The sequence below is a fragment of the Budorcas taxicolor genome, chromosome 2 (assembly GCF_023091745.1).
Source record: "Budorcas taxicolor isolate Tak-1 chromosome 2, Takin1.1, whole genome shotgun sequence".
NCBI classification, from domain to species: domain Eukaryota; kingdom Metazoa; phylum Chordata; class Mammalia; order Artiodactyla; family Bovidae; genus Budorcas; species Budorcas taxicolor.
Genome location: NC_068911.1, coordinates 156,070,887 through 156,078,987, shown reverse-complemented (window position 1 = coordinate 156,078,987; position 8,101 = coordinate 156,070,887). Strand labels below are relative to the sequence as shown.

At 42.5% G+C, this 8,101-nt stretch overlaps 1 pseudogene; it reads left to right on the top strand.

Moving 5' to 3' along the window:
• The first annotated feature begins 6,485 nt into the window (after positions 1 to 6,485).
• LOC128044040 (uncharacterized) lies at positions 6,486 to 6,600 on the top strand (annotated as a pseudogene).
• The last annotated feature ends 1,501 nt before the right edge of the window (positions 6,601 to 8,101 follow it).

The following is an 8,101-nucleotide window of genomic DNA, read 5'->3' as shown; positions in this document are numbered from 1 at the left end:
GATTTACTACAATCCATCTCATGAGATAGAAATAAATCAGATGGGAGATATAGAGACTTTCCTAGGAATGGCAAGGCCATGCCCACATAGCAGGAGGATCCACCTTGCTGTCTTTCTTGATAAGGACATACCTGGGAAATTCTATCAGGCATCAGAAGATTGCTAAGTGATTGAAAGCTAGAGCAAAGGGATTCAGTTTATCTTGACCATAGTTGGCATCTTCAACAACAGATAATACAGTATTTGATGGATTTGCTTTATTTCACTCCTGGAGACCTCATTCTAACAGCTGGAATGTCTGCATCTGAGTGATCCATAAGTTTAGTTCAGTTACTTAGTCATGTCCAACTCTCTGCGACCCCACAGACTGTAGCATGCCAGGCTTCCCTGTCCATCACCAACTCCCTGAGCTTGCTCACACTCATGTCCATCGAATCGGTGATGCCATCCAACCATCGCATCCTCTGTCATCCCCTTCTCCTCCTGCCTTCAATCTTCCCCAGTATCAGGGTCTTTTCTAAAGAGTCAGTTCTTTGCATCAGGTGGCCAACGTATTGGAGTTTCAGCTTCAGCATCAGTCCTTCCAATGAATATTCAGGACTGATTTCCTTTAGGATGGACTGGTTGGATCTCCTTGCAGTCCAAGGGACTCTCGAGAGTCTTCTCCAACATCACAGTTCAAAGGCATCAATTCTTCAGCACTCAGCTTTCTTTATAGTCCAAATCTCACATCCATGCATGACTACTGGAAAAACCATAGCTTTGACTAGACGGACCTTTGTCAGTAAAGTAATGTCTCTGATTTTTAATATGCTGTCTAGGAATATATGTATACATATAGCTGATTCACTTTGCTGTACAGCATAAAATAACACAACATTGCAAAGCAACTATACTCCAATAAAAAATAACTTTAAAATGACATTTGTACTTAAGAGCATCATTAATTCTTATTTTGCAAGGGACAAAACAAAAAGACCTAAATGACTCACATTTAAACTCTATGGAAAATAACAGAATACCATAAAATGGATGGATCTATAAATGCCTATTACCAGGAGTAGTTAGAAACAACCTTTCTCCCTCTCAAGGGGATGATGATGTTAGCAAATCTCTTCTGTTAAAAGCAGGATATGTCCCCTCTTTTAATCTTTCTCCTCCATAAAGCTCCAATTACATTGGTTTCTGATATGATTTTGGGGGGAGTTTCATTTCATTTTTATTTATGTGATTCTTCAAGCTCTTCAATGTATGTTTTTAATTTGCTTGACTTTCAGACAGAAAAGAATCTATCAAGGGAAATGAAAAACAAGATCAACACTTCTTTCTTGCCAGGTAGCCTCTTGGCTGTGTCCTGCAAGGCTTGACAGTATTTGGGGATGGTTTGTGGAGCAGGTGGTAAGTGTGTATATATTACATCAATGTTAGTCCAGGCTTCCAGCAAGAGGCAAAGTGTAAGGGTGCTATTTATGTACTGGGAATTTTAAAAGGATGAAAGTCTACAGAAGATTGAAAACAATATTCTTCAATAAGCAGGTTAGAACCAGAAGCAATTCAGATTGTTGAAGGTAAAGTAACATTTTGTTTCAAATTATTAGTCAAGAATGATTTTTTGGAAAAAAGTTCATAAAATAAAACACAAGCCTAACCAGTTTTCAGATACAAGCAAAACAAAACAAAACCTTCTTGGCCTTATCACAAACTCTGGTTCCTTTCAGTTCAGTTCAGTTCAGTTCAGTTCAATTCTCTCAGTCATGTTCGAATCTTTGCGACCCCATGAACCACAGCATGCCAGGCCTCCCTGTCCATCACCAACTCCCAGAGTCCACCCAAACCCATGTCCATCGAGTCAGTGATGCCATCCAACCTTCTCATCCTCTGTCGTCCCCTTCTTCTTCTGCCTTCAATCTTTCCCAGCATCAGGGTCTTTTCCAGTGTGTAAGTTCTTTGCATCAGGTGGCCAGAGTATTGGAGTTTCAGCTTCAACATCAATCCTTCCAATGAACACCCAGGACTGATCTCCTTTAGGATTGACTGGTTGGATCTCCTTGCAGTCCAAGGGACTCTCAAGAGTCTATTCCAGCACCACAGTTCAAAAGCATTAATTCTTTGGTGCTCAGCTTTCTTTATAGTCCAACTGTCACATCCATACAGGACCACTGGAAAAACCATAGCCTTGACTAAATGGACCTTTCTTGGCAAAGTAATGTCTCTGCTTTTTAATATGCTATCTAGGTTGGTCATAACTGGCTCCTTACTTAATACAGAAAATTGGAACCATTTTGAGTAAAGAAAACACATTTTTTTTTCCTCTTAAAAGAATCAAATGTGTTCTATGGGTTTCTATGAAAATGGTAGTTTGGATGTCATCTCCGTCCATTTTACCAGAATTTTTTGAAAAAGTTAATTAAATTTACTATTCCTGGTCATAATATGACCAGCTCACAGAGTTACTGTGAGCATAAAGTTAAATAGCAAAAATAATTGCTGGCAAGTACTGAATGCTAATTATGTGTCAGGGACAGCCCTAAGTACTTCACATGGATAAGTCTTCATATTAACTTCACTAGGTTAATTTAGCATGTCTGAGGGTAAATAGTTCACCCAAAGCCACAAAGCTAGCAAGTGTTTGGATCAGAATTGGAAGCAGACAGCCTGGCTTCAGAACCCATGCTCTTTGACAGCTCTGTTGTGTGGCATGGTGCTCTGTGTTGAGAAGGTTACTCTTGTTCAGTTGCTCAGTCATGTCCGACTCTTCGTGACCCTGTGGACTGCAGCACACCAGGCTTGCTCAAACTCATGTCCATTGAGTTGGTGATGCCATCCAACCATCTCATCCTCTGCAACAAGGAGTTACTCGGGGCCACTGGCTCCCTTGATGGAGCTATGATAGCAGCTCTGCAGATGCCAGCTTTCAGAGGCATGAAGACAGCATCTTGAAGAAGAAATGTCATCTCTCCTTCGAGTTTCATAGATCCAAAGGCTGTTCTGAAGGAGAGAGAGTTCCCTAAGCCATTATCCATATGGACCAGGGCTGGTTAGGCAGGAGAGGAGAGCTGGCCAGAATAGCAGAGGCAGGAGAGGAGAGCTGGCCAGAATAGCAGTAGCAGGAAGAAGCTGTGTGCTGATACGAAACAGAGCAGGAGGATATGTCACAGGACAGAGCGGACCAGCAGGCCACCTGGCGTTCTGGAAGGCTGGGAAGCAATTGGAGGTGAAAAGGCAATACCTTATCCAGCCATGATGCAGTTGAGATTTAAAAAAAAAAAAAAAATTTACTCTCAGTGAACGTCTCTTTAGTTAAAATTATGCTATTTTTAAAATCAGGATATAGTTGCCTCACAACACTGTGTTACTTTCTGTTGTACAATGAAGTGAACCCACAGCATGTATACATGTATCCCTCCCTCTTGGACCTCCCTCCCACCCTGCCCTTCATTCCAACACTCTAGATCATCACAGACCACTGAGCTGAGCTTCCTGTGCCACACAGCAGGTTCCCACCAGCTATCTATTCTACACATGGTAATGTATATATGGGGGCTTCCCTGGTAACTCAGCTGGTAAAGAATCTGCCTACAATGCAGGAGACCCTGGTTCTATTCCTGGGTCAGGAAAATCCCCTGGAGAAGGGATAGGCTACCCACTCCACTGTACATATGGGGCTTCCCAGATGGCTCTATTGGTAAAGAACTCGCCTGCCAAATCAGGAGACATGACAGATGCAGGTTCGATTCCTGGGTGGGGAAGATCCCCTGGAGGAGGGCATGGCAATCCACTCCAGTATTCTTGCCTGGAGAATTTATGGACAGAGGAACCTGGTGGACTGTGGTCCTCAGTGTCACAACACTGAACACGACTGAGGGGACAGCACCCACCCACACAAACACAAACACAGTGTATATATGTTAATCCCAATCTCCCAGTTCATCCCACCTACCCCTACCCTGTAAACCTCCCCCCACCTCTTGTCCACACATCTGTTCTCTACATCTCTGTCTATACTCCTGCCCTGCAAAAGAAAACAAAAATCAAAACTATAATCTTTAGTAAAATGATCTTTATTTAGCGAAAGTATTTTTTCTTAAAAAAATAAAATTGTACTATTTTTGATTTTTAGAAATTTTATATTTTCATTTGTCTTAATCACTGAGTCTTTTTCGTGCAATGAGAGTACTTCATCTAGTCCCAGCTCTGACCCTGCTCTGGTTGCCTGGTGACCTGGGTTTCCTGCTGATCCTTCAACATAGCTGTCTGGTCTTGAGTAAACTCTTTGACATGTGTTCTGATCTATGGAATGCACATAAAACTCCTTCCACAACAGAGGGCTTTAGTGATAATCAAAGGAGCTGACATGACACCTAGTCATGATCAAAAGTGCTCTGAGCTCGATAAATGTGGGTAAGAGGGAAATACTGCAGAAATTCATTACTCTCTTCATATTTACAGCAAAAATTAGTGGTGCCCCAACTGGGTCACTGGTGACAGAGAAGAACAAGGAAATACCCCCTGAAAAGAGATCAGGCCCTCAGGTGAGGAGCATCTAGAAGGGAAACTTGTTGCCTCTTCTATCTGCCCTGGCGAAAGTGGAGAGCCTGGGCAGGGGCTCCTGCTTCAGTAGTTAACATCTTCCTTCTCTCACTTATAGTTTGAGTATATTACCCAGGCACATTTCTAAGGCCTCTGATCCCAAACCTTTAAAGGAGCCAGACTGTACCAAGTGAAAATTTTGACAAAAATTTAAGTCCTGACCCACTGTCCTTATGTTGCTGCACTTATGGCTGAAAGCATCAGCCACCAGATGTTTCTTCTCACCCATTTCAATCCAGTCTCTCAGGACTGGTGTGTGTGTGTGTGTGTGTGTGTGTGTGTGCGCGCGCGCACATACGCTCATGTTCAGAGTCATGTCCAACTCTTTGTGAACCCATGGATTATAGTACATCAGGCTCCTCTCTCCATGGAGCTTTCCAGGCAAAAATACTGGAGTGGGTTGCCATTTCCTCCTCCAGGGCATCTTCCTGACCCAGGGGTCAAACCTGCATCTCCTGCATTGGCAGTGGAAACCTAAATCTCCATTTATAATAGGACTTAATGCAGGCTGTCACAACTACATTCCTGGAAAACTATAAGAAAAGAATTTGTGGATAGGTGCAGAAAAAAATCAAACAGGGCAAAAAATGTTATGAAGGAGCAAAATAATGTCTACCACCATCATAGTATTTCCAGATTATTCTGAGATGACTTGTTCAAAAAGCACAAGCTATTAAAAATCAAGTAACACCACATCCATTTTGATGTATTTGTCCTAAATATACCAAATTTAGTTTTTAAATAAACGTCCCCCAAGTTTGAGCAATTTAGTACCCTTCTCTATAATTATGATGTTGAAATGGACGTCAAAGGAAAGGTTGATGAGTTTCAGATGGATGGAGAAAGCTTGTGCACAAGAGTCAAGGGTCTTAGAACAAACCAGAGACTTGCCATGTGGCTGAAGGAAGAGTCTATTAAGCAGATCTTCACTTGGATGCTTGTTTGTGCTGCTGTGTTTACAACCAGTGGAACCTACTTGATTGTGTTAAAAATTATTGAGCATGTTTCCTCAGACCTTCACATGGTGTACAAGCACCTATTCACTTGCCTAGTTGGTCCTTTACACACTTTAATGTCTCAAATCATTTAACCATTCGAGACTAAGCCAAGTGGGAAAGAAACTCTTAAGTTATACTTCCAACTGAACCTTTCTTGTGCAGTACTGCTCTGTCAAGGACTGCATTGGTAAATCTTCCAGCTGATATTTCTGTATTTCAGCTGCATCCTGCAGACCTGACACCAAGGCTGCGCTCCTGTTAGAAATGATGCATTTTGTTTTTAATGCATTGATCTTTTCCTGTGTACAATCAATAAACATATTGTTAGAAAAATGAATCATCTCTCTCTCCATCTCCAGGAAGTGCTTCAGGATTAGCCTTCACTAATATCATAGAGCTAATGACAACAGATAAGGGGGAAAGGGACTGAACTTATTCACGATAAGATAAAGATACCAGATAAACAAGCAAGCAGCTCTTCCCTAGACCAACTAGATGGATTTTCCAGGGTCCTCCTGGCTGCAGAGATTTTCCTGAAATATGCATATATGAGAACAAACAGAGAGTGAGCTGGCAGATTCCAAGCATCTGATTGTAAGCTCCTTGATGTAAAGTGTTTTGCTTTAGCACAGGAGAAAAGGAACAGGCTGTAGAAGATTTTCTAAGATTCCTAAGGTGTTTATACTGTACCTGCTCTTGTAGCTTAGCTACAGTCAGTTACAGTATTATCCAAACCTCTTCAACTCCAGACTTCTCACCATCATTATGAACCCTCCATCAAGTGAACAAAGAATAAATATATACCTCTGCTTAGTCTTCTTCATTCAGTCATTTCCCAAAAACATATTGAGTGCCTACTCAAGTTAGTAATCTACTGCTTTGTAACAGACAATCCATTTGCAGCCAATTAAGCTGACCAGTGCTTTTCTCCCCATGGGGTCCCACTATGGGACTGCTGCAAACAGTAGCCTGTTGCTTCCATAAGTTGCCCTCAGAGAACATGGAGACAGCTTTTGCCAGTGGACATTCTTGCCCAGCATGCTGTCCCCAATCTACCCTCCAGACAGGTGTGCATGTAGCCTTTGGAAAGTCCCAGGATGCAGTGGCCAGGGTCCACATTGGCCAAATCATAATGTCCATCCACACCAAGCTGTAGAACAAGAAGTGTGTGATTGAGGCCCACCAGGCAGGGCCAAGTTCAAGTTTCCTGGTTGCTAGAAGACCCATATCTGCACAAAGTGAGGATTTACTAAGTTTAATGCTGATAAATTTGGAAACATGGTGGCAAGAAAGTGGCTCATTCTGGATGACTGTAAGGTCAAATGCACCCCTAATCATGCCTCCTGGACAAATGTTGGGCCCTGCACTCATGAAAACCTTGGTGCCCAAGGTTTGAGAGCCCCTCCTTACTCATGCTCACTAATAAATCCTACTTTCTTGTCAAAAAAGAGAATCCATACCTGGTGGCTTAAAGCAATTCACAATGATTATCTCACATTTTCTTTGGGTCAGATATCTGGACACAGTTTACCTGGGTCCTCTGCTTCTGGATCTCTCACAGGCTGTACAGAAGGGGTCTTAGGGCTACAATCATTTCAAGGCTTGACTAGGGAAGGATGCACTTCTAAGGTCACATGGTTGTTGGCATTCCCAAGTTCCTTGCAGGCTGTTGTCCAGAAGCCAACCTTGGTTCCTAGTTCCATGGGCTTCTCCAATATGGTAGCCTGTTCAATGAAGATGTAAGCCAAGGAAACAAGAGAGAGTCTGCCAGGAAGACACGAGGGGTCAAAATCTTGTGTAACTCAATCATAAATGTGACATCCCAATTTTTTGTCCATATACTATTGTCAGAAAAGAGGCATTAACTAGTTTCTTCCCACATCCAAGGGTAGGAAATTACACAAAGGGGTAAATACTAAGATGGGTATCACTGGAAGCCAGGTCAGAAGTCACCAACTACACTTCTCTGTGGCAGGCTCTGTGCTTTGTGAGGAAGATATAGTGATAAACCAGACAAATAAGGCTCCCTCTCTCCTGAAGCATTGTCTGGGTTTAAGATACTGAATCAGGAAACTCCAAGTTGTTGTTGTTCATTTGCTAACTCATGTCTGACTCTTTATGATCCCATGGACTGCAGCATGCCAGGCCTCCCTTTATTCACTATCTCTTCAAGTTTGCTCAGACTCATGTCCATTGAGTCATCTCATCCTCTGTTGCCCCCTTCTCCTCCTCCCCTCAACCTTTCCCAGCATCAGGGTCTTTTCCAATGAGTTGTCTCTTCGCATCAAGTGGCCAAAGTATTGGAGCTTCAGCTTCAGCATCAGTCCTTCCAAAGAATATTCAGGGTTGATTTCCTTTAGGATTAACTGGTTTGATCTCCTTGCTGTCCAAGGGACTCTTGAGAGTCATCTCCAGCACCACAGTTCAAACTCCAAGAGATATCTATAATATGGAGAAGGGACAAAACAGGAGAGTACAGAGCTTCAACCATGTTTCCTTAGAGGTCCTTAGAG